Raw genomic sequence first — 26,198 nt, 5'->3', positions numbered from 1 at the left:
AATGAGTTTCTTTTAGAATCACTCGTTTCAGCTTCAAGTCATTTGGAACGCACATGCTTCGGTTAAATAAGAGAACTTTATATGGTAATTGACTGAAACCTAGTTGACTGACCTTAGCTTACAGTTCCTCATCTAACAATTGAGCTAGTCTTACCCTTTTTCTTAGGTCGCACAGAATATGCATCTGACTTATCAACACCCCTTCTTGGGTCCACGTGAAGTTTAGATAGAGGTCCCAGAACTTCTCCAGTAAGTTGTGTTCTAGCACCATTAATTTTGTTGTATGCATTTATTTTATGTTCAACGCATCTGATACTTTGTTAGCCTTCCTGAGGTGATACTCCAATTTAAAATCATAGTCCTTCGTAAAGTCCATACACTTTGGTGCATGTTCATTTCTTTATGATAAAACAAGTAATTTAGACTTTTATGACCATTAAACACTTTGAAGTGTACTCCATAAATATAATGCCTCCACACCTTAAGTGCGAAGATAATTGTGGCTAGTTTAATATCATAAGTTGGATAATTATTTTCATGTGTCTTCAATTGTCGCGATGCATATGCAACTACTTGACCATTCTCCATTAGAACACACTCTAAGCCCTTCTTCAAGGAATAAAAAAACTTCATAATTCTGAGTGGGATATGGTACAATTAAGACTGGAGAGGTGGTCAACTTCCTTTCAACCATTAGAAACTCCATTCATTCAGTCTCCCATTGGAAATAAGTCTCCTTTCAAGTGGGTTGAGTAAAGGGTGGGGATTTGAGAAAATCCCATGATGAACCTTCGATAATAAACCTGCAAGTCCCAAGAAACTCCTCACTTCAGATTCACTTGTAGGTCTCTCCTAGGGGTGGCAAAATGGGCCTCCTGCCCCGCCCGCCCCGCCTTATGCCTGCCAAAAAACGAGTGGGGCGGGCATGCCCGCCAAGTAAAATGGGCATAAAAGTCATGCCCGCCCCGCCAAGATGGCGGGTTGGCGGGCGGCGGGCTTACCCGCCTATTTTTATTTATATTTTTTTAATATATTAATAGGCTTTTTTTACCTTTTAATTAAACTTTTCACTTATTTTTTAAAACAATTTTTTATAAAAGCAACTTTTTAACAAATTTACTTAAAAAAATATTACATATATTTATAAATAAATGTATAAAATAAACCATCAAGAATTGCAATTACTAGAGTCCACTAAAAAAATAGTGAGTTTTGGAGGAGGGGCAGACTTTAGCGGGCAGAGGGCTTTGGCGGGGCGGGTATGGCGGGTGGCGGGTTTTGGCGGGCGGGCTTTGGCGAGCGGTGAGCCTAAAATCCCAACCCAACCGCCATTTTTTGGCGGGTGCGCGGGCCGGTCCGGCGGGCCTATGCCCGTTTTGCCACCCATAGTCTCTCCCAATTTAATATCGCTTCAACTTCTGAGGGAGCACTGCTACCCCACCTTAAGATATTACATGTCTAGGGAATTTCACTTTTGACATCCAAAACTCACACTTTCTAACCTTGGAAAAAATATTCTTTTCTAGTAGAATCTAAAGTACAATCCTAAGATGCTATACGTGTTCTTGTGGAGTACAAGAGTAAATTAGGATGTCATCAATGAAGATTACTACAAACTTATCCATGTACGTATGAAAGACACAGTTCATGTAATCCATGAAAACAGTTGGGCATTGGTTACTCCGAAAGGAATTAAAAGGAACTCATAGTGTCCATATCGAGTCCTGAACACAATCTTTAAGGTGTCAGAATTCTTCACAGGAATATGTTAATATCCAGAGTGCAAATAAATCTTTGAGAATATTGTGGGTCCTTTCAAATGATCAAGAAGGCCTTCAATCCTAGGTATTAGATACTTGTTTTCAATGGTGACTTTGTTTAGTTGGCGATAATCAATACACAATCTTATACCATTGTCATACCCCAAATTTGTCCTACCCCTTTACTTTTAACTGGCTTAAGCTTCCCATTTCATCTGCATACCCTCATTAGGGCATCTGCACGGCTTTGCATTCATTCATTAAATAAAGCATATAAAAGCATGGGATCAAGGGTCGTGTAGCAAAATGGGGTTTCACATAAGTCTTGACACAAAGACTTATTTATCTCCTCATCAAGAACAAAAGGTGTTCGGTATTTACTCAAAGGATTATGACTGGATCAAATCTTGTGGAATTCCTTCGATCAAATGGTTCTTATCTATATGAATTTTTGGACCTGGGGCTTATTCCCCTGGAAATTTGTGGATCATGGACCTCAAAGGACTTAAGGTCTTCTCATTCATCTGGCCATGGATCTTCATGTTTCTTATGGGTTGGTTAAAGCATTGAGATCACAATCGGATGGTTTACTTGTATTACGAGATTTTGATCAATAAAGACTCCATCAATTATAAATCATTGTGGACCATGGTTTGGAGAATATTGGTGTTTGCTTGAATTGTGGCCATAAATACTTTCAAGATCTTTGGTTTTTCACTCCATGTTATGGTATTCATTCAAGCTTTCAAATGTTGCAAGAATCGAAAAAGATTAGAAGAAAGTAAGGCAAAAGCGTAACTGAGGGAAAGTGCAAAGCTCAATCTGAATTAAAAGGAAATTGATCCTACTACATTCTCAAAAGTTAAGGCCAAATTCAATTACATCATATAATAAAATCCCACGTTGTATTTCAAGTCAAACCTCATTTTAAGAGTCAAGAATTCTTCACAAAACTCAAGAGTATTACACATTGGGAAAAGACTACACAAAAATAAAGTTACAAGAACATATGGCTATCACTCCTCCTTCTTGTTCCCTTCAGTCACACAATGGCTCTCTTCAGTATCCATGGTTCTCAGCCTCATCGTATTTCTCATCCTCCACCAGTGCTAATGCTGCGGGAACGGACTTTGATTCTTCATGACCCATGAGGGTGCCCACAGCAACCAGACTCTTATTGAAGAAAGAATTGGCTAAAAATGAGTATTTCCTTTTGGATAAAGATCCAGCTAATGCTTCCAACAGAAGTAAAAACCTGCAAGATCAAACCAAAGCCAGTTCAATGCAAAATCTCATTCATAACATCACATTTCAAAACAACATTTAACTAACAGCCACAAACATCACACATTTACACATCACTAACATACCTGCCATATTCAATACAGCCACATACATTCATTCTGCATATTCAAAGCTGTGACCTGCACAAAACAGAACCACCCAGTTCAGCCAAACACACCATGAAGTTAAACCAAAATCTGCATTCAAACTAACATTCCCTAGCTATTCTAACTAGCTATTAACAGAAAAAGGAAATGGAGATATAACTGCCTAGCTGTTTCTAACAGTTTCAAGTCAGCTGCAACATGTCGAAGCATCCCGGCATGATTCCACCCTGCCAAGGAAAGTCCATTCAAACCAGCATGCCATTTCATCCAACCAACCACAGCACCATGATAGTTCAGAAAATTGGCAAAAGAGAATAACAAAAATCAGAAAGACTGCAACGGTTAACACCGCATACCATATTCAATTCAGTTCCAATTTTTGTTATCCCAAAGCAGCCCACACATTTCTAAACCAATTCATAAACATACCACACATTAAACCATTCAATCAAAACTAAACCATTCCCTAACCATTTTTTAACAAGCATTTAACTTTACAAATCCTGACCATTTTAACTCCCTAACCGCTAATAGTCCAATACATAACAGAAAGAAAACTTCCAGCTCATACTCTAACTTCTCCTAACAGTTTCAAACCTAGAACCATACTCCACATAAACCTTTAAACAGAATCATAACAGAAGTAACGGAATACTAATTTCTAACCACCTAACAAGTCAGTAACTACTTCCAAACCTCTATAACAGAAACTAACAACCTAGTTACAAATTCACTTGCAAACCTAACCGATTCACAACAAATCCCTAACCACTTAACTAACTTAACAGAAAATCACAAACAGAGCTTATAACAGAAAATGAAAGAGGGATTACAAACCTGAAAACACTATATAAACAGAGCACTGCTCCCTTCATCAGGCCTCTCCTCCATTTCTCACTTCCACGTCATCTCTTCCACCTTCTTCACCATCTTCTTCACCATGCTTCTCTCCACAATTCAAACACGCTTCATTCCTCGACATCTTCACCATCACCAGCAACCTTCACTCTTTCGCACCTCAATTTCATCATCATCTCCATGAAAAAAACAGAAAAAGGAGAAGAAGAAGAATCGTATAACTGAAAAAGCGATAAAGAAACTCACCATGATAGAATTCTTGAGCTCCTCGATTTCCCCCGATTCATCATCTTCACCATAACTTCCTCATCTTCAACACCTTCATCATCATCATCGCCGTTGTTCAATCGTCCACGTTCTTCACCTCTGACAAAATCACAACAAACTGGTAACTGAATCTTCACAACTTCATCCATCATGTTCATCATCAGCTTCTATCCGTGACGTGACCAACAAGATTTCCTCGACATCTTCATTAATCACCAGCATCCATCGTTCCCCATCATCTCTAAGCAATCAATCTTCACCTTCGCACATTCAGTCTCCATCACAGCCTCAACATCTACAATTCTCCAAGAATCTCTGATTCTTCATCACTCCACGCTTCAATTCACAGAAAACTGATAGCGGAATCGCTCTCACTTTCGTTCTTCAATCATCATCGTCATCTCAATTCAACAACCATAAACAACTCTTCAACAACCTGAGAGAGATTCTGAGTCGGAGATAACGATTGGCGTCGATTCACGATGTGGTCCATGGCGGCGAGAGGCGGAGAGATTGAGAGGTGAGCTTCGAAAGAGAGACGGAATCGGAAGTCAGAAGAAAGAAGGACGAGAGAAGTGCGAGACGTCGGAGATACGTGTGTCTGTCACGGGATTCTGAACAAGTTGATCGGAGAAGAAAGAGGTGGCGTCGCTACCGTTCACGTGAAGAAGGAGATCGCGCCAGCAGGAGTCTTGAATCGCCATTTTCAGCCGCGAGAGAAGGAAAGTGTCATTAGAGTTGTGTACGTCATGGTGGCTTCGTCAATTTGTGGATCGGAGCAAGGAGTTTCATGCGCCGTCGTGAGGTTGAAGAAGAGAGTGGCCGCCGTCGCCGTTCACGCAGATGAAGAGAAGGGAGATTCTGACTCCAAGACTCCAAAGGTCACAAATTGGTAACCCTAATTCCTCTTCTCATTTTTAATTTTCTTAGTTTTAATTTATTTTATTTTTTATTGAAATAAAATCTGAAAACAAGAACAAAGCTATGGGCCACGAAATTGCTTGCATACCCCCACTTGGCCCGTTCCACACCTTCAAGCATGAAAATTCTGAACAAAAAAACATTGGGCTCAATTCGCTACACGCACCCCCCTGAGAGCCCATACACCTCCTATTGCTGTCCAAAAACAAAACTATAATAATAATCATTCTGCTGGGCCAGTATTCAGTGGGCCTGCGCCCTGTCCATTACTTACACCTTCATTTTTCAGTTTCACACCCCTTGGGCCCATGTTTAGTTGGTAATTTTTAGGTTTCTAACATAGTTTTACTACTTTTTTAATATAATAAAAACAATAGAATCAATAAAAATTTGTTAGATTTTAAATCACTTTTTAGGAATTAATCTTGGTCCCTTTAATTGACATTTTTCACAATAAAAAACTCATAAAAAATATTAGCTTCTTAATTAGGTTTAAGGCTAGTTTAATTTTGACTTTTAATTGATTTCGCCTTCATAAAAAAACTCATAAAAAAATAGTAGATTTTTTAGGTTAATTTTGACATTTAAGTTCTTCACAAAAAACGCCATAAAAATGATAGTATTTTTTTAGTTTAATTTTGCACTAATGTTTGAATTGCTTTTGTATCATTTATATGTTGATTTCTATATGACTTTTTTGTGTGACTTTGTTACTTGACTTTGGCCATATTTTTGGCCTATTTTAGATTCCTTTTGTACATTAGAACAACTTAGACTAGAATTCATAAATAGTTCCCTTCTCATTTTCTTTTTCTTTTCAACTTTTAAAATACTTAATAAAAATCGATGAAGATCATACCGTTGCTTTATTTCATGGTAGGAAAGAAATGATTGAGGCGTAGGCCTCGATGTATGTTCTTTCCTACTTAGCGGAGAAGAAATGATTGAGGTGTGAAGCCTCGGTGTATTTCTTAGCCGCCATTTAGAGAAACGATTGTGGCGTAGGCCTCGATGTGCATTCTCTAAATATTCACAAAAAAACTCCTTTTTGTATCTCTTCTACTTAGCGGAAAAGAAATGATTGAGGTGTGAAGCCTCGATGTATTTCTTAACCGTTATTTAGAGAAACGATTGTGGCGTAGGCCTCGATGTGCGTTCTCTAAATATTCAAACAAAACTCTTTTTGGTATGATCTAAGTCACAAATTAAATTCCCTTAAAAAACACCAACCAAAAACACTTCAAAACACTAATAAATGGTCAGATTAAACAAAGTAAGGAAGTGATGCGAAGCCTTGTAGTGGGTCTTCGTCATCATGGAATTGCCCTTAAAAGATACAAACCAATCTCTCTTTTTCTTCTTTTTAAGGGCATTGTTATCTCCGCTCTACCGCATCCTAGGCGATCCCTTATGCAAGAGCGCGAGCGTTAACTCCGCCCAATTAAAAAACACAAAAACAAACAGAAAATCGTGAGCCGAGCTACGGTAACTCTGATTCCTGAAAAGGATACGTAGGCAGCGGGGTAGGGCCCGTGCGAGTACAATTCTTCTTTTCCCTACATTTTGCATTCATTCACATATAGACATAGACATAGTACACACCCTTTAGATAGAAACAAACATAGGTGGATAACATCGAGTACGATGGGCGTGAGGGGTGCTAGTGTAACACCCCTTTTATACCCCAAAATAAATAAGCATATAATCAGAGAATAAGCATGCATATAACAAAAGGGCGTCACATCGATGTTTTCAAAAACTAAAAGACTTTAAAAACCGAAAACATTTACTTACAATATATGATACACCTGGTCATTTCAAATAACACTCCTCAATTAATCATACTTTATCTAGAATATGCATTCACAGCGGAACTACTAAATGCTCATGTGTTTCATAAAATGATCCATGTCCCATACCATGATCAAGTTTCAATAGTCACATCAACATAAATTAAAACATAATTCAGAATATTTGGCTTAAGAGCTTATCAAACAACAAGTAGTAACATAACAAGTTCTCAAATCAAACGTAATACATAACCGAATAGAAACATGAGTTCAAATAACTAGTCTACCCAATGTTACATGACCAGAGCATTGACTCACTACCTAATCTCCAAATAACTCGGAAGAAACTCCGACTAAGATCACACGCGAGCTACTAACGCCAGAACCTGCATGTCGCCAAACGAGGGCAACATTAAAACAGAAGGGTGAGAATTCAAATCATTATGAAGAAAGTATAATAAAGCACAATGATTAAATCAACAATTAAAGGAATTCGTCACACCTTATATAACCATATAAATCATACTATCAAATATATTTCACATATTCAAGTATACAACCAAGTTCATTAATATAATACTCAAATTGATTCAATACTATGTTTCCAAATATACACACGAACCATCATTATCACACATTCACATATATCACCAAAATCATGTATCAAACATCACCAAATTTAATTATCACATCTCATGCACACATAACAATCACATAATCACATAATTGCATATATTCAAATATCACATAACTCCAATGTGACTCAATGTAAGACATGTGACTCTATGCATGTGGTACCCAATATGGACCCAAAGTTCCACCGCTTCCGATTCATATAGAATCTAGCCACGCTTCAGATCCGGACAAGATCAAAGCCACCAAATGTAAACATATAGTTTACCGCTTCCGATTCACTTTAGAATCTAAGCCTCGCTTATGTTTCAAAGCAAACCACCTTTGTTTCAAGGCATCCATGATATGAATGTATGTACAATGTTAATCAAACATATGCAATTAAGATCATCTCTACCATCTTAATATTTAGCATATCACAATAATTCAACTCGATGAATTATCCACCAATTGTACACAACATTCACAACACATACATATCATTCACATATAAAAGGTCAATTAATTAATTACGATTCACAAAATCCAATTAACACTAGTAACCATACTATCTCATGTTAATTCTCATTTTGCCAATTATATATGAATATACACATTTAAAATCAAGCAATTAATCATTAAAATTAATGCTATCCAACTACCCACAGAGAATCAATATCAAAACAACATCATTGACATAATAATATATATTTCTCAACATACATATTCAATCAAAACACAATTACGGATAAATTCTCAAAATATCGTAATTTATCGACAAACCAAATAGTTAATCTAATTCCAAATTATATTCTAATCAATTAAATACATTGAAATTAATTCAACTATTAATTTAATCAACCAATTAATAATCACACTATATTAATTTAATTCACTTATATTTCTACTCCATTTCCAATTTATAGCATTCTATTGCTCAAGACCATTTTTTTATTGAAAAGGATATCGCGCTAGCTTTCTAACGCTTCGAACGGAGACTCAAACGGAGTTACGGTTCAAAATATATTAATTGTTAAAGTTCCAATGAAAAGCAAACACCGACATTATACACTGACAACTCTAAACATGTCAGAATTACTCGAAACAACAAAAGTATGACTCTTAATAATTCAAAACAACTCTAACAACTTTATTGTCAACTCTAACAACTCTATTGACAACTTTAATAACTCTATTGACAACTCTATTAAATTGTTAAAATTTATTTATAAAGAATATTTAAACAAGACACAATTTCGGTCGATTCGTGAAAATCACAATTTCAACAAAATAACATCACCACGTTAATCTACTAATGAAACTTAGCTACCACGTAAATTTTCATCAAATTCCGGACAACTAAATAAACCATTTAATTCGGCTATTTGATCAAACGGGACTGTTTTGTATTTTATTTCATTCCTAAAATATGTTTCAATTTTCATTTATTTATATACCGCTACAGTGACTAGAAGGAAAACAAATATCTCATACTCTGTTTTCAATTTCCACGCTACAGTATAAAAAAAAACAAGCTACAGAGAAGTGGATATAATAAACAAGCCGCATACCATTGTTGTATCACTACAGTAAGTAAGTGAAAAACAAATACATGGTATTCATTTCTTCATAATATGTGCTACAATATATGAAAAACAATACATGGCTATAGAAATTGAACATAAAGCACAACTACCGTGAATGAACATAAAACGCAGCTCCGTAATGAGCATTTACTCTCTCGCTACAGTATCTATATTGTTATAGAATCAATATATGTTAATTAGTGATTCTCAATCAACCCCTAATTTCACCAATGTATCAATTACTAATATCAAAATATATTTCTAACATCAATTTTATTTTATGGATTTCAACCAACAACAAACCTAATCATGTTAATCTACCCATTGACCCAACCATACTAACCCATAATGATAAGGATTCTCCCCCTTACCTCTTCAATGTGCTTCAAACCCTAGCTTTTGCCCCTTGTTGTTCTTCCCCTTTTTTGCTCCTCTTCTCCTCTTTTTCTACTCTTGCCAAAGAACAAATGAAAAAATGATTTTTCTCTTCTCCAACCCTTACTATCTTTATTCTTATTGGGCTTAACTCATCAAATTCCACATTCTAACTAATTAGGCCCAATTCGATAAAATAGAATAATCCAATAAATAATATGCTCCAAAAAAATAATATTATTATCCGTAATATTATTTTCCAATTAATCCAATTAAATCCGACTTTATCTCAAATAAATAAAATCCAATAATAATATTATTTCTAATATTATTTCTCTACATATTCAACTTTATTAATTCTTCGATTAACCGAATAAATTTCAACTTCACTTAATAATCCGAACACGTTTCTCAATAACACCGACGATCCAATTAATTATCAAACTTCGTCCAAATTAAGTAAATAAATCCTTATTTAATTTAATTAGTCAAATAACAAAATTCGGGCTGTTACAACTCTCCCCCACTTAAAATATTTTCGTCCTCGAAAATTCAGTTGACATAACCATCTCAACACCAAAACCACGTCCACTCTCTCTCTCGATTCATACTGATACAAAACGTTCTACACTTACGACCACACAAAGCTTCAAAAGATGTCATTCCAATATCCGAAGAAAATACCATATGCAAACACACAATCCTTTCGATGTACAACTTAGCAAGTCTCTTCATCAAATAATCCATCTTCATCGGAATAAAACGAGCACATTTCGTCAACTATCCACACTAATCTAACTCACTTCACAATTACTCGATGCCTCGTCAATCTCGAAACAAAGTCCATAGAGATACTATCTCACTTCCACTCGAAAATAGATAACGGTTGCACCAAACGAAACGGTTCCTAACAAATCTAACTCAAATACACAATTTCGATACATTCCTCTTCATACTTTAAGTTACCTTGAAGCATAAGCTACCACTTATCAATATCTGCATCAGCACACCTCAACTCGAAATCCCATATCCAAGAAAATTCACTTCTTCCAACCAAAACTCATATTCAGAAAGCTTTACATAACCTTCTTCTCTTTCAGCATCGATAACACAATCCTCAAATGTTAAACATGATCATCGTCGCTCTTAGAATCAAATATCTTCAAGAAACATTACCTCATAGAACCTTCTTTCTTCTTACTCGACAAACATGCGTAACTCTACGACCATACACTCATACAATGAACCTCTTCTCAAACAATTCCTCAAATCTACTCTTCAACTTCTCCTTAGTCGATTTACACGCTACTAAGTTAGTAAGACAAGTCTATCTCGTTCAATACGATATCGTCTCCTATCAACAATAGATTAAGGGTGATCAAGTCCTCAATTTGTCAATAGACAATCGACAATCATAATGAAACATAAACCATCGTTACGAAACCATAATAGTGTTCCTTCAGGACTTGCGCTCGAAATCACTTACAACACCGAGATCCACAATCTCTCTTACAGTTACAATTACTTAGTTCAACTCCAAACAATTCACACCAAAATTCATCAACTTGGTCTAACGGAAAACAAATTACATCAATTCTCAAAATCTCTACCAAAGATGATCAACGAATAATTCAAACACGTAAAAGAAGTAGAAACAAAGTCACAATAGTTGTATCAATAACTATACTTCTATGCATAACAGATAAAACAAGATTCAATCTTATAACACAATCCAAAGAATGAAATAATACGTTGCACCATTATCAATTATAAAGCACGTACCTCAGATTAACTTATCCTTAGAAGTAGTCTCAGCACCAGACAATGCAAATGCTTTTCCTTTCGCTTGATCCTTCTCTGGCTTATCGCACATGGCACAATTGTGTCCTTTCTCACCACAACTATAGCAAATCCTACTCGAGCCAACTCCACAATCAGCAGTTTTGTGACCCGTCTCGCCACACCTGTAGCACTTAATCCGAGTAGAAGCTCCTCCCCCACTTGGCTTATTGCCAAGACCAGATTGTTCCCTCATGTCATCATACGATTTCTCACGGAACTGTTCTCCCCCTCGTTCCAGCTGTAGAAACCCCACTTCTTTCTTTCCACGCACATCTTCTGGAAAATAGTTTCCAAAAAATGCATCACGGAAAAGAGTCCAAGTAACTTCAATACCTTCTATTTCAAATCTCCGCACAGTATTAATCCACCAAACGTCAGCTTCTTTTGTCAGTATGTGAGTACCAAACTGTACCTTATGTACATCAGTACAACTCACGACTTGAAAGATCTTCTCAATTTCTCTCATCCATACATGCGCTTTGTCCGGTCCATACCATCTTTCAAAGATCGGCGGGTTGCACCTTTGAAAGTCTCCAAAAGCACGGAACTCATCATTTCCTCCATAACCGACATTCTCTTGCGGCGCTTGTCCAATCGCACCAGTCCACCTCATCATTGTCTCAACATTAACGTCAACATTCCTTCCTGCAGCCATCGTCCTAAACAACCAAACAACCAGACAAAACAGTATCGATCGTGTCAGATACACGAATCAAATACAACAGGATAAAAGACATTAATAACCTTGACCAACTGGTCGACCATGCTCTGATACCACTAATGTAACACCCCTTTTATACCCCAAAATAAATAAGCATATAATCAGAGAATAAGCATGCATATAACAAAAGGGCGTCACATCGATGTTTTCAAAAACTAAAAGACTTTAAAAACCGAAAACATTTACTTACAATATATGATACACCTGGTCATTTCAAATAACACTCCTCAATTAATCATACTTTATCTAGAATATGCATTCACAGCGGAACTACTAAATGCTCATGTGTTTCATAAAATGATCCATGTCCCATACCATGATCAAGTTTCAATAGTCACATCAACATAAATTAAAACATAATTCAGAATATTTGGCTTAAGAGCTTATCAAACAACAAGTAGTAACATAACAAGTTCTCAAATCAAACGTAATACATAACCGAATAGAAACATGAGTTCAAATAACTAGTCTACCCAATGTTACATGACCAGAGCATTGACTCACTACCTAATCTCCAAATAACTCGGAAGAAACTCCGACTAAGATCACACGCGAGCTACTAACGCCAGAACCTGCATGTCGCCAAACGAGGGCAACATTAAAACAGAAGGGTGAGAATTCAAATCATTATGAAGAAAGTATAATAAAGCACAATGATTAAATCAACAATTAAAGGAATTCGTCACACCTTATATAACCATATAAATCATACTATCAAATATATTTCACATATTCAAGTATACAACCAAGTTCATTAATATAATACTCAAATTGATTCAATACTATGTTTCCAAATATACACACGAACCATCATTATCACACATTCACATATATCACCAAAATCATGTATCAAACATCACCAAATTTAATTATCACATCTCATGCACACATAACAATCACATAATCACATAATTGCATATATTCAAATATCACATAACTCCAATGTGACTCAATGTAAGACATGTGACTCTATGCATGTGGTACCCAATATGGACCCAAAGTTCCACCGCTTCCGATTCATATAGAATCTAGCCACGCTTCAGATCCGGACAAGATCAAAGCCACCAAATGTAAACATATAGTTTACCGCTTCCGATTCACTTTAGAATCTAAGCCTCGCTTATGTTTCAAAGCAAACCACCTTTGTTTCAAGGCATCCATGATATGAATGTATGTACAATGTTAATCAAACATATGCAATTAAGATCATCTCTACCATCTTAATATTTAGCATATCACAATAATTCAACTCGATGAATTATCCACCAATTGTACACAACATTCACAACACATACATATCATTCACATATAAAAGGTCAATTAATTAATTACGATTCACAAAATCCAATTAACACTAGTAACCATACTATCTCATGTTAATTCTCATTTTGCCAATTATATATGAATATACACATTTAAAATCAAGCAATTAATCATTAAAATTAATGCTATCCAACTACCCACAGAGAATCAATATCAAAACAACATCATTGACATAATAATATATATTTCTCAACATACATATTCAATCAAAACACAATTACGGATAAATTCTCAAAATATCGTAATTTATCGACAAACCAAATAGTTAATCTAATTCCAAATTATATTCTAATCAATTAAATACATTGAAATTAATTCAACTATTAATTTAATCAACCAATTAATAATCACACTATATTAATTTAATTCACTTATATTTCTACTCCATTTCCAATTTATAGCATTCTATTGCTCAAGACCATTTTTTTATTGAAAAGGATATCGCGCTACCTTTCTAACGCTTCGAACGGAGACTCAAACGGAGTTACGGTTCAAAATATATTAATTGTTAAAGTTCCAATGAAAAGCAAACACCGACATTATACACTGACAACTCTAAACATGTCAGAATTACTCGAAACAACAAAAGTATGACTCTTAATAATTCAAAACAACTCTAACAACTTTATTGTCAACTCTAACAACTCTATTGACAACTTTAATAACTCTATTGACAACTCTATTAAATTGTTAAAATTTATTTATAAAGAATATTTAAACAAGACACAATTTCGGTCGATTCGTGAAAATCACAATTTCAACAAAATAACATCACCACGTTAATCCACTAATGAAACTTAGCTACCACGTAAATTTTCATCAAATTCCGGACAACTAAATAAACCATTTAATTCGGCTATTTGATCAAACGGGACTGTTTTGTATTTTATTTCATTCCTAAAATATGTTTCAATTTTCATTTATTTATATACCTGTGGACCGTCCTTTCGGGCCATACCCCTCCGTGGTGTGGGATACGTGAACTGACTCCTTTTTTTGTCGATCGGACGCTTTCGCGTCACTCTTGAAAAAGTTTACAGAGTCGCCACCGACCTTTTATTTTATCCAATGAAGGAAAGGTTTATAAAAGACACAGAAAAAAGACCTTTGAGAGATTCTGGGTAAGGGGGTAGGTTATACAAAGGGAAGGTGTTAGCACCCTTTGTATCCATGGTTATCCATGGGCTCTTTAGTTTGCTTAGCTCATTTGCTTTACTTTTCAATTGATTCGGAATGCTTTACCTGTGTTTTTGAAATACCTTTGCAAATAGAATTTGTAATGATCCTTGTGCGGATATATACAAATGCTTGTTTATCTTTCGAAAGATGTTTTGAAAAGAACGTTAATTTTGTAATGATCCGTGTTTGGATGTATACAAAATATTGTCTTTTGGAAAATTTGTTTTGAAAAACAACAGTGTATGAGAATTTTGTTTGTTTTGATTTTGAGCAAGCAAACTAGGAGGTCTACCCTGAGTTAGGAGGTCTTTATCCTTGTTCCCTTTAAAAATCTATCCATTCGTCGGATATAAACAAAAGGTTCGATTTTGTACTCGAAACAGTAGAAATGTGACTTTGATTTTGAAAAGAGTGAAAAGGGATTACCCTAGGAGGTGCAAATGTGATTGTGATTGAATTCAGATATTTATCTTTGAAGTTAGTGATCTGACGGTTCAGTTTTATCTTTGACATACACGCAGTTTATATGGGTGCTGGAAATTAAAATGCGGGAATGTAAAGTGCAGAAAGTAAATCTACGCTATTACATCGATTGTGCGGGAAATGTAAACTAGCCTATTTACATGAATTTGACATCCTATACATTTATCTAGGAATTTTAAATTACAAGAAATAAAAGGCATATTTTTGTATTTTTGTGATTTATCTTAAATATAATTAATGCATTATTAATTAATTTAAAATAAAGAAAAGATGGAAATATGATTAAACCTAGCAAATAAGTTTAAAAATATGTACAAAATGTTTGTTAATTGATTTTAGAACAAAACTAATTTTTTTGGAATTTTTGAAATTTGTTTTTGGATATTTTAAGTTAATCAAAACATAATTATGCAAATAATTACACAAATAATTAAAACTTAAAGAGAAAATTATCCTAAATATGTACAAAATTAGTTTATGATATATAAACAATATTTAACACAAAGAACAATTTTTTTATGATTTTTTGACTAATTAAAATAATTAATAAGCAAATATATAAATATATACTAATTAATTATGTAAAATATTGAAATTATGAAGAAAAATAAAATATTTTTATTTCAGAAAATAATATATATTTTTAGAAGTCTAAAATATTTTTTGTGAATTTTTTTTGATTTTAAAACTATTTTTAAATAATTTTGCAATAAAAATAAAATAAAAATAGAAAATATGAAAGGATACTAATCCTGTGTGGTGAGGAGCTGAGGTTCCATGGTGTGCTGCATGTTGTGATGCGTTGGATTGAACTGGAAATTGAATCATGTGGTTCAGATTTCATGGCGCATGATATGATGGTAGGGAGCACACACTGAATTCAAGGAGAATTCAAATTCTCTGACTAGGGCCCACGCTGGTTGACCAGCGAATGAGAAACATGGAAAGGGCCACGCATGCAGTCAAAGGGTCAAAGCTGGAGCTGACGAACCACGCTTGGACGCGTGGTCGTCTTCAACCTCCAGAAGTGTAGTTTTTTGATTCAAATAGCGGGGGTTTTTAACCTCCCCTATTTGGACGATAAAAAATGCAGTTTTTGGCAACTTATGAACCTGCAAAAAACAAGCGTTAGCAATGAATGAAAGTGACCCAGATCCCCTTAAAATCACCTCCTGAACACGATGGTGGTATTAGTTTTGCAATTTGAGGCCTGTAGCCGTGGGTTCGAAGAGATTCAAGTATGAACACTCATATGCATGTGTTAATGGTATAAGGTTATTCTCACGTGGGAACTCTCATGTTAAAGCCCAGATCACTCATATAGGACCTTATAGACATGTTAGTATGGTTAGTTTACATGGAAATTAGTTGCAAGTAAGAAAATGAAAGTTAAGTGCATATGTACATGTAGAACATTATATGCTTTATACGACTCTCATGGGCCTGTGTTAAGAGTTCAATCTTACTCTATGATGTTTGAGAAGATGATTGGAAAGCTTTATTTGTATTGATAGTGATTAGAAAGTAGAATTTGAAAATTACAAAGTGTATGTATTTTTTTTGGAGAATTTTATGATAAAGATGGCTATGCTCTTGTTCTAATTCGTGTGTCCTCTTGTTGTTGATGTATTCCACTTCTTTTATAGGCCAAGGGCTGCTTGGAAGTGAAGCTAAGAGCATTGATTGCTTGGTTGAAAGTTTGATTTTTAAATATTAAAAATCCTTGAATATTTGACCAAGTCTTCTTCTCCTTTACTTCTCTTGCCTTGCTCTTCAATTTTCTGCAGAAAAATGAAGATTCCTTGATGAGTCATGCTTAAGATTTAAGCCATCCATTATCCTTGCATTTTCCTTTTAATTTTAATCTTAAAATAAGATAAAATCATGCAAAAATGGATAAACAAAGGTATGGGCTTAGTCTTGGTCGTGGGAGGCCCATAGTAACATGGAAATGATGTTTGAATGCTGAAAACTTGGCCCCATTTGGAAAAAATACATTTTTGAACAATGTTGATTTCATGCATTTTCCCAAAATTTAGCCAACTTCAACAAGGTGTAAATCCTTCAATTTTTGTCATATGAAGGAGATCTTGCACTTTTTAGAAACCTCAAAGAGTCCTCTAACCAATGTCTTTGGTCTCATGTCAAAATGATTTTTGAAGCTCCTTGTGTGTCCTTTTGAAAAAAGTGTCTTTTTGTTGACTTTGAAAATGACCTGTAATGTCTTTGGTCATATTTTTCAAATGGTGAATCCAATGACCATGGGATCAATGGCATTTGAAAGATAATTGAATTTCCTTCAAAACAAGCTTTGGTTTGAATTTTTTGGATGAAGGATGAGAGAGTTATGATCAGTCAAAGTTGAGTTGACTTTTCAGGCAAAAACCCTAATTTTGAATCTTAGGGTTTTGTTGATTTTTGATCTTTCCTTGATGAATTATGATCATCCAATGATCAAATGATGAATCCTTTGACAAAATATGGACTTTGACAAAAAATTTCATTTTTGACTGTCAGTTGACTTTTTTGGTCAAACGGGTCGTCTGTTGACTGTTTGAGCTGCTGACGGTGCGTCTGAGTGAATTGAAGTTTGAAAATTTGTATGATGGTACTTTGAGATGTATGGATGTATATGAAATCCATTTGAGCTCTCAAAAACTTGTTGCTCCTGTTAAAACAAGAAAAACCCTGATTAGGGACTGTCTGTATAGGAGGCAGTTAAGCGTACCTGATTTTTGTGCAGTGCTGAGTTTCTGCTAATCATGTGATATTCAGAAGACTTCTAACACAAAAATCTTGGAAATTTGAATTGTGAATGATTGATTTGATTGATTGTACAAATCACTGTGAATTGTACTGTCTGCAGTTTGTCTGTCAACTGACTGTTCGTGTACTGAAGCAGCAGTTAAAGTGAAAAAATCAACTGTCAAAGTTAATTTTCTTTTTTTTTTTGTTGTTATTTTTGTTTTTGTTATATGTGAAGCATGAAAAATTTATTTACATGACTTGTTAGAAAACAGAAACATAATAACAGATATTTACAGTATGCGGGTAAAATTACCGATAATAACCTGAAAATTGTTAAATGCACAGAAATAGAAATATTTGACTGGCAGAAAACACACAAGTTAAGATTTAATTTTTGAAAAAGAGATTTGAAAAGATTTTGAAAATAATGGAATATAGTACAAAAGTTAGTGGGAAACCAAAAACAATTGTTACCAGTACAGTGTGAGTTTCCTGCTTTTGCGCCTGCAAAAAGAGTTAACTCTGCATGATTGTGTTAGTACTATTTATCTGTAAATAAATAAATAGTATTTGTGAAGTAATGAACAGTATTTGGCGTTTGCGTAAGAATAAATTCCTCTGTAAGCCAAGCTACTGTATAAGAAAAGTTTCTGAAATTTAAGTACTTCATATGCTAGGATATTTGAAATAAAAATCCATGATTATATGAAACTCTTAATTTTCAGATTGGAGTTTTCTTGAAAAAAGATGTGGGCAAATTTTGGGGTATAACACCAATCATTTTGAATCAAGAGGGTAACAATCAAAAGAAGAGAAATGTTAAATGAAGTTGTGAGTGGAAAATAACAAAAGAAGTGAATGCTCTTCTAAACTTTGACAACTTTGTTTCAAAAGCCTTTAGATATGACATTTTCTTATTAATCAAGCCACAATACAACCCTTGAAAGACCTTAGTGATCTATGCTTTGATGCTTTCAAAATGATATGTGTGGATGAATGTATAATTTGATCAAGATGTTAGCAAGATTGTTGGATGTGATAGCAAGATTGTTGGATGTGAGTTTATGTCCCTCATATTGTTTTCAACTTCTTTATCCACTTATAAAGAAGTATGCTAGGTGTGATTCAAAATTGGACATGTATTTTTAGGGAATGTATGACATGCGTTTTGTGTTTAAAACTTGTTTTATGGTTATGGTTTGATTCTAGGAGAGTAATAAGCATAAATCTTACACGTGCATTAAAAAATTGAACTATGTGTTTGTCATTTTTCTCACATTGGTTGATCATGAAAAACTTGGTGAAGTTGCTATTGCATTCAAATAGATTTATAAGGCTTTTGTTTAAGGACAAACAAAGTTCTTAGTTGGATAGAGTTGATAGGTGAAAAGATATTGTACACAAACACATGAAAATTAGTGCACTTATTAACTTGTTTCATAAATTAAGAGTATAAAAACTCCAACTTTATTGTAAATACCAGTTGTATTCAATAATAGTTGGTTTATGTAATTTTCATCCTAGTCCAACTCATTTTGTAGGTATTTGTTCAAGGTAAGAGTTTGGTCAGCAAAACAAAGAAGGAAAGCTTCAGCAATCTCAGTGAGCGAGCTATAAGCGACCACTAAGCGAGCAAAGCAAGAAAATTCCAAAGAGTTATGCTCCAAGTGCACTTGAAGCAAGCAAAGAGAGAATATTCCATAGAGTTGCTCTCTAAACACGCTTTAAGCGAGTACTAAGCAAGAAAAATGTCAAAGTTTCCAAAAGCCCAAGCACGTTAAGCGAGGTTATAGCAAACTCTCGCTTAGCCAGACTTTATGTGGCTAAGCGAGGTAAGGAGGTTTAGGTTAACATGTAAAATAGCTTCATGATGAAGAAAGGTGGTCTCGCTGAGCGAGATAAGGCATGATTGAACAAGAGTGTAATTCCAAGACCAATATAAATACCATTCAAAATGAGAAAAAAGGGACAACTTTCCAGTTTTGAGACAGAGATACACTGTTGGCAAGAGAGAAAGGCAGAACTTGAGGAATCGAAGGTGGATATACAAAAATCATTGAGGAATCAAGATTGATGCTCATCATCTCTATTCTTCTCACTTGTACCAACCTGCCATGATAATGAGTAGCTAACTTCTCTCTTGTTGGGATTAGATATAATTAACTGTAATCGTATGTATTGTTGGACTTGAGACTTCACACACAAGGGGGAGGGGTGAATTTTGTGGTTTGGAAAACTATGGTTTTAAAAAACTTTGAAAACTTTTCGAGATTAAAATCAGAGTATGATTTTTTTTCTATATCTAAGCAGCGAAATATAAAAAATAAAGTGCGGAAAGTAAAAGAGTTAAGGGAAGAAGAAAAACACCGAGAATATAATGGTTCGGTCAAATCAAAAGGACCCACTCCTCTCCCCAAGAATTGGTCTTGAGAGCTTCCATTATATACTTGAGATATTTTAGCAGGTGAAGCTCACGAACCCCCTTATATAAAGATATGGTGGTTGTCCTACAACCATGATAATACAAGATGAAAGATATGATCATTTGCGTCTTTTCCATTAAAATGTTAAGATTGAAGTGGCCAAGCTTCCTTCCCAACGGTAGATTGAAGCGGTAAATCTTCTCTCCATAAAATATCTAAGCTCAATTTGGTTTAACAGGATAACCAATAACCTCTTGAGATTTTAACAGGCTGATTTTCTAACATGGTTTTGAATAGGCTAACCATGAACCTAATGGTAATTCTATCAAATGTTGAGAAACTTCATCCTTCAAATGAACATGGCTTTACAATAGCCTTAGGGGAAGCTTAACAATATTAACGATCTTCAACCTAACTAAATATTAGGAACGGATTACACAATCCTCAACCAAAGCTTTTAATGAGCTTATCTTCCAACCACGTATTTTTATCCCTAAGTGGATTGTGTTCATCCAAGATGCATAAATAACATTCTTGAAGAACTTATACAATGCTACCCATCCAGAATTACAAAGACACCTCACTCACAAAAGATCTTTCCTCACAAAAGCATTTGACTATAAGAACTAGTGAGAGAAAATGAAAATAAAAACTTAGAGAAAGAGTGTGTGTCAATACACAAATTGATTTCTGGATGAAATGAAATGAGAAACGACGTCTCTATTTATAAGCTTGAAATACTCCAAAAGAGGAAAGATCATTAAATAAAAAATGAGTGTTAGTAATTGATATAAATGTAACGGCTATGAGTTCCAAAATAGGTAGGAATTGATATATAACTATTGATAATCAATTAAATGTAGGGATGTCAATTTGCCTCCGTTAGCGGGGATCCCTGTGGGGATTCTCCGTTTGGGGCCCCAAAGACGGGGAATTTTATCCCTGTGGGGACGGGGAGCAAAGTCTCCCCGAATGCACTTCGGGGACGGGGGTGGCGTAAATATCCCCCGCCCCGTGGAGTCCCCGCCCCATCTAAAATAGCATAATGTCATTAATTTATATATAATTTTAAATTATTATGTAAGTTTATTTGTCATTTCATATAATTAATATTATACACAAATTTAAAATATATATGTATTGTTAGTAAAAGAGTGAAAACTAAAAGATTATTTCAATTTTTTTTAGTTTGAAATTTTGGTGGTCGTGACACTCAATATTTTAGATTAAATATTATCAAAACAATATATTTATCACAAAGGAATAATTTCTAAATTTCTTGTGGTTAGTTTTTGAAGCTTTTAATATTAATTTGGTTTAAAATAATAAATAAAAAATCGTGTTTATGGATCTCCGCATGAACCTTGGGGATCCGTGGGGACCCGCGGGGATCCGCGGGGACGGGGATGGGGGACAAAATTCCCCCGTAGCGGGGATCTGAAGCGGGGATGGGGAATAGATTCGAGGGCGGGGATTATGATGGGAATGTATTCCCCGGCCCGGCCCCGCCCCATTGACATCCCTAATTAAATGCATTCAAACAGCTTTGCTCCTAAAAACTGCATTAATCTAATCGATTTGATCTAGTCAAAAAATATTTCCTGTCTTTTTGAATGCTTTTAAATGTTTTAGGTGTGTGTGTGTGTGTGCTTATTGCCATCTACTTCTATAAAGAAAAAACTTTTGTTTTTACAAAAGTTTCACTCACTTACTAAATTGGGATAAATTTCCTAAGCACGTGTCTGATATATTCATTGTGTTAACACTTTGCTTGAAATCTCCTAAGACTTTTGATATAATCTATTTGTTTTCCTTTGTTTGAACCTTTGTTGATGTCTGAAGCTTTATCTGAAAACTTTGCTAATTCTTTTATCAAACCTATGGCTTACATCTTTATCTGCTTTAAGTATATTGGTTGACTTTCTTTATGATTACATATACTATGTTGAATGTCTTCCTTTCGGATCTTTTACAATTGTCATCATGTTGCATCTTTATCATGCTAAATATCTATTTTATTCTTCACAGTTGTCATCATAAAAACAAAGTTCCACATGTATCTCTTCTAATCATTGTTATATGAACTAGTTATGAATCAATATTGATGTTATCTTTATTTAAATGTTAATTTTATGGATTTCAATCATTATTGAGAAATATCTTTTGAATCTCGACTTAAGATAATCATCTGTTAAACACTAAATTCTAGAGATAGATTTGGATTTAATATTCACTACTTGTATCAATTCTTAATGCTACCGTATTGATTTATAGGCTTAGAGATCGTCGATTAAATAATACGGTAGAATCCATGTCATTGTTTAGACATACATGATGTCGGTGAACGATACGTGATAATAATGATTAACAACTATGATTCATATAACCGATCACTAGAATACATGCGAAATAGGTTAATGAAATCTAATCCCGGGAAGTTTATCTATATATTCATTTTCTTAACAATTACCATTTTTACATTCCTTTAATTTCCACAATCAAATATCTTGTAAACCATTCACTTAGAATCATATAAACTGTTAAATGACAGTGATATCACACTAGTCTATGTGGATACAATAACAATACTTACTTTTGATTCTACACTTGGCATCCTATGTGAGTATTTTAGAAATCATATACATTTAAGCAACTTTGCTTGTAATCTTGGCCAAGAAAATACCTTTTTTATGGAACTCACGAGGGTAATTTTGGCCATGGAATATGTTATTATTGAACATTGGAGCATATTCTGGTTGGAGACGAATTTTATGTTGGTGGTTCTTGCTTTCAGTAAACCATCTATTATATTCTGGAAGTTAAGGAATAGATGAGACCATTGTTTTCAAGAGCTGCAACAAGTTCATTATTTGACAATACTTATTTATAGAGAAGAAAATCATTGTGCTGATAAGCTGACTAATTTAGATTTATTAGTTACAAACTTTACGCGGTGGAATGATATGCATGCTAATTTTACTGTGGATTTCAATAGGAACATAATAGGTATTCCTAATTTTAGAATCGACTAGGTTTGAGGTTTTGGCTTTAGTCCCCTAATTTTTAGACCTACTATTTTTATTATTTATATAATAAATTAAATTCCTGATTTAAAAAAATTGAATATGAAATTTGACTGTGTATCTTTATAAATATTATTCATAATCTATTAAACTCACTTAAAAAAAAATTGATCATATAAATAATTTTACATATAATCATTTTCATATAGGTTAAATTACACTCAGAGTCCTTTAAGTTATTTAATTGTAACATGTTAGTCCTTTAAGATTTTTTTGTAACAACTTGGTCCTTTTTTAGATGATTTCTGTCTCTTTTTTCTCTTATTTTAAACATTTAGAAATGTTGATTGTTATATTTTTGGTTGCACTTCGTCATTTTTATACCACTCAAAATAATTGCATCCACAATTAGCATATTTTCTTGGTTAAAAAAGATAATAGTGCACACATTTGATAACATAAAGGTCATAGTTATAGTGAAAATAACATGAAGGACCAAACTGTTACAATTAAATAACTTAAAGGACTCTGTAAGTAATTTAGCCTTTCATATATTTTGAATTAATGTCATTTAATTTATCTTTAAAATGTAAAATATCTTTAAAATTTGATTATATAAATAAATTCATCCATGCATAGTTACTTGCATTGAATATTAATGAATCTTATTGACTTGAGCACAGATAATAATAAATGTTTTTTCTTTACCCACCTTCCTATGGGGGTCACCCCCAGCGAAAAACCCAATTTACCCCTGCTTCGGAAATGAACTTCCGAAGAATTTTTTTTTTAAATATTTGCTCAGACTTCGGAAGTTCATCTCCGAAAACACCAAATGGGGGGTGTTTTCGGAGATGAACTTCCGAAAACACCTTTTTTCAGATTTTGGGGGGTTTCGGAAATGCACTTCCGAATTATGCCGAAACTGTGTTTTTTTTATGTTTTTGGAATTAAAGATAGACGGAAAATAAAATAATCGATATATAAACAGAAAATACTAATATACTAATATGATAAGAAAAGTGATATATACAAACCGATCCGATCCAAATCCAAATAATAATAGTGTACGAAAGATACAATCCGAAAACAAAAAAAAAACCGACCACTACTGGGTATGCCTAACCCTCTCACCCTGGGCCCTCCTCTGCCGCCTGTATGCCGTCGCACGGCCCGCATCAGTGACGATCATCTCCATCACGGCGACTGCCTCTGGACCACCCTGATGAACGACACCTCGATCCAACGCGTCCCGCCCAAGCATCTCTATCCGCTGGCAGATCGGCAGGAGATCAATGGCGTGGTCATCCTCGGCCTGCTGGTTCTCCAGGATCTCCTCGTGTGCTGGCCTAGGAGCGCCGGGAGCGTCGAGTGTCAGCAGAGGATGTGACACCCGATAGAACCATGTGAGGTACCCCTCCACACTGTGCCAGTCCTGGGTGACCCGCATGCGACGGTATTCCTCCGGTACCACATGATGCTCCCAATCCTCAAACATGGCAGTGAGCTGCACTCTGGTCACTGTGTCGGGAGCAGCCTCAAAGGGTGACCTGGGTATCATCTGCACAAATCTGAACTATCGCATGCACCGCTCAAAGAGATACCGGACCATGATGGTAGTCCCGCATGCCAACCAGCCAGAATATATAGATATGCCGTCAAAGGGGACAATCAGAGTGTAGTCGCTGAACGGCCTCCAGGTGACGTCGTCGTGCATCGTGCGGTCCAAGTACCCACGGTATGGTCCCACCGCATTATTCCCCCTCTGGAGAACGTATCTGGCGGCCCTGGGCATGGCGTCAACGTACGCAGGATCGATGTGGAAGTCGTGGATGCGGGAGAAGTAGGAGATGATCCAGCTCTGAAACATAAATAAATACGAAACATAAGTAAATACGAAACATAAATAAATACGGAACAATTAAAATGAAACGTACCGTGAGTAGTGTGCAGGATCCGGTCAACTGTCTCGTCCTCCAGTTGGAGGCCTCATTCAGCTTCTGGTATAGGTATGCCAGAGTAGCTGCCCCCCAGTTCCACTGGTGAACGGTGGTCAAGTCCATGAAGTAGCGGAGGTTGGTCATGTCGACGTACTTCGCACACTTGTCGACAAAGATCGCAGCGCCTACCACATGCATGTACCAGCACCGGAGAGCACAGCCACGATGATAATGTGTAAATAGCTCGTCACCCTCAGCCTCAGCCTCGGCCGCCGCCACCAGGTGGTGCTCGAAGTAGCGGCTCAGTGTGGTGAACCGGATATGAGGCCCAGATGTCGTGGCGCACTCAAAGTTAGCAACTTCGGGTTCCATACCCAAATAGAGCACCATCCACTCAGTGGCTTCGACCCTATGGATCCGGGAGTGGGTCAACAGTGGCCCCCTGATCGGCAGGTGGAGAAGACACTGCACATCATGCAAGGTGGTCGTCATCTCCCCAACCGGCAAGTGGAAAGAAGACGTCTCCTTGTGCCACCGCTCCACAAAAGCCCCCTGCATGTCGTGGCTGATGGTGGTGTACCCCGTCATGCAGAGCCCACTGAGCCCTGAACCTCTCACAGTGTCGTTAAACCACTCGGCAGTCGGTTTAAACAGATTGAAAATCTTTCGGGCATGGTTCACCATTTTCAACGGCTCTCTCTTATTACAAAAAAACAAATAAAAAAGTATGTTAAATAGACGGTTAATAAAATATTGAATAAACGTCTAAACTATAAACGGTTAAATAATGTAGTCGGGCAAATTATAAAAAATACCTCTCCCTCCCAAATCCGCCGAGCGACGTCCTCGCGGTAGAATATCAGCACATAAGTGTCTATGGGCCCTCCCGGGTAGCTCTCCTCCTGCTCATCCTCCTCCCCGAGTGGAGGGTCAACATCCGGTACACCCTCCGCCTC

The sequence above is a fragment of the Vicia villosa genome, linkage group LG2 (assembly GCF_029867415.1).
Source record: "Vicia villosa cultivar HV-30 ecotype Madison, WI linkage group LG2, Vvil1.0, whole genome shotgun sequence".
NCBI lineage: Eukaryota > Viridiplantae > Streptophyta > Magnoliopsida > Fabales > Fabaceae > Vicia > Vicia villosa.
This window is presented reverse-complemented; position numbering follows the sequence as displayed.